At 33.0% G+C, this 2500-nt stretch overlaps 1 protein-coding gene across 1 annotated transcript in view; it reads left to right on the top strand.

Moving 5' to 3' along the window:
* The first annotated feature begins 2348 nt into the window (after positions 1 to 2348).
* LOC137637785 (dentin sialophosphoprotein-like) overlaps positions 2349 to 2500 on the top strand; it is a 184071-nt gene continuing 183919 nt past the window's right edge. Inside the window, exon 1 of the mRNA XM_068369900.1 lies at positions 2349 to 2469. The gene's annotated coding sequence lies outside the window, so the exon portion shown is untranslated. The remainder of the gene's footprint in view (positions 2470 to 2500) is intronic.

Raw genomic sequence — 2500 nt, 5'->3', positions numbered from 1 at the left:
ACACTATCAAAGGCTCTTTCGTAGTCCACAAATACCATCAAAAGGGGATTTCTATATTCTACGCATTGCTGTACAACATGTCTCAAAATGAAAATTTGGTCAGTGCAACTTCTACCTTTCCCAAATACTGCTTGTACATCTCTCAGCTTTTCATCAATCATTCTCTCCAGTCTCTGAAGAATAAGCATACTACATATTTCCATAACAACCGACGGAAGTGTTATGCCTCTGTAATTATTGCAATCAGTCAGGTCTCCTTTTTTGCTATTTTCACCAACACTCCTAACTCCCATTTATCAGGTTTTGCCTCTTCATGCCACATTCTACAAAATAATCTTGTAAGTAGTCTGGGTGTTACTTCATTTTCGGCCAGTATCTTCTCGGCAGTTATTCCATCGTATCCCGGGGCTTTCCATATCTTTAGTTTTTAGAGGATGGCTCCGACTTCAAACACAGTGAGTTCATTCATGGGCACATCAAGGTCTCCTTCAGCTTCAAGGATATATATATATATATATATATATATATATATATATATATATATATCTATATCTATCTATCTATATATATATATATATATATATATATATATATATATATATATATATATATATATATATATATATATATATATATATATATATGTATATCACCGTAAAGCCTTGAGCCCACACTATTACGCAGTTCTTTCTTACCAAGGTTTTCAGCAGCATTTTTTGCCATCATACCACGAACACTAATCCTAAAACTGGTAATACTAAAAGCTTACCTCGTTTTATGCTTGATTGGCATTTAAATTATCAACAGTTTCAACATTAGTCAGTCCCGCATGAAAATTTTAATTTCACTTATCAAATATGCACTTGTTCAAATGGCCGTTACATGGGATGTCTCGGCAAGTGGATTTTGTGCTTGATTCCTTGTTTCTTTCCAACTTTACCCATCTTCTTCTTCTTCTTCTTCTTCTTCTTCTTCTTTTTCTCCTTGTGCTATATTGCTTGGGAAATGTTGCGGTTTAATGCCGTCGTTAAAATTCTGACTGCTGTTTGTTCGGAAGCTTTGTGCTAACTTCGCTTGGATACATTATCTACGGTTCGAACGAGGTCCTTTTGTTGTAGTTTATGATAATAATTTATGTTATATTTGACATATTTAATAATTAATAGCGTACAACTCAATTATAGGTAGTAGGTTGGCCAGGCATCAGCCACCCGTTGAGATACTACCGCAAGAGATTTATATGGTCCTTTGATTGGCCAGACAGTACTGCATTGGATCTTTCTCTCTGGTTACAGTTCACTTTCCCATTGTCTACACATACACCGAATAGTCTGACCTATTCTTTACAGATTCTCCTCTGTCTTCATTCTCCTGACAACACTGAGATTACCAAAAAATTCTTCTTCTCCCAAGGGGTTAACTACTAAACTGTAATTGTCCAGTTACTACTTTCCTCTTGGTAAGGGTAGAAGAGACTTTAGCTATGGTAAGCAGCTCTGCTAGGAGAAGGACACTCCAAAATCAAACCATTGTTCTATGGTCTTGGGTAGTGCCATAGCCTCTGTACCATGTCTTCCACTGTCTAGGGTTAGAGTTCTCTTGCTTAAGGATACACTCGGACACACTATTCTATCTCGTTACTCTTCCTCTTGTTTTGTTAAAGTTTTGATAGTTTATATAGGAGATATTTATTTAAAACTCATTGTTCTCAAAATATATTATTTTTCCTTGTTCCCTCTCCTCACTGGGCTATTTTCTCTGTTGGGGCCCCTCGGCTTATTGTTAGAAACAAAATTGCAAATTCATTATCATATGAAGTATATAAGGTAGAAAACATTATATTGAATTTAGCATGTTGGACTATTGAATAACGTATAAAGGTCTGCGTTATCAAAGCTTTGGTAAGCTAGTAACTTCTTGGAAAAGAATGACTGCCAGCAGTTATTGCTATTGTTTATGGTCACAAAATTGTGCTTTTTATATAAAATCGTCTATATTTTTTATAACATATGGTATTTTATTCTAATATACAGAAATAATGATTCTATTGTACATAAATAACGCATTAGTAATAATAATAATAATAATAACAATAATAATAATAATAATAATAGTAGTAGTTATAATAATGATAATAATATTATCATTATTATTATTATTATTATTATTATTATTATTATTATTATTATTATTATTGTTGTTGTTGTTGTTATTATTATCATTATTATTATTATTATTATTATTATTATGTAAGAATCAAAATCCATAGTAGACGATTTTTATTGTGTTATTTGTACTAAAACATTCTCCCTGTTTTTAAATAAATTAATGACGACTTTTCCCCTGACAGATTTGATGGTTCTTCACTGCCTCGAAAATGGTGACCACCTGTGACTGAAGAGTCCATCCCATCAAATGAAAATCCGTCGTAGATACTCTATCGTCGCAGACATGATCCTGACATAAATGGTGAGTCATTATCTGTCATTTCTTTCACAGG

Source organism: Palaemon carinicauda, chromosome 3 (genome assembly GCF_036898095.1).
Source record: "Palaemon carinicauda isolate YSFRI2023 chromosome 3, ASM3689809v2, whole genome shotgun sequence".
In the NCBI taxonomy this organism is placed as follows: domain Eukaryota; kingdom Metazoa; phylum Arthropoda; class Malacostraca; order Decapoda; family Palaemonidae; genus Palaemon; species Palaemon carinicauda.
The sequence above is the reverse complement of the archived record's forward strand: the minus strand, read 5'-3'. Positions and strand labels throughout refer to the sequence as shown.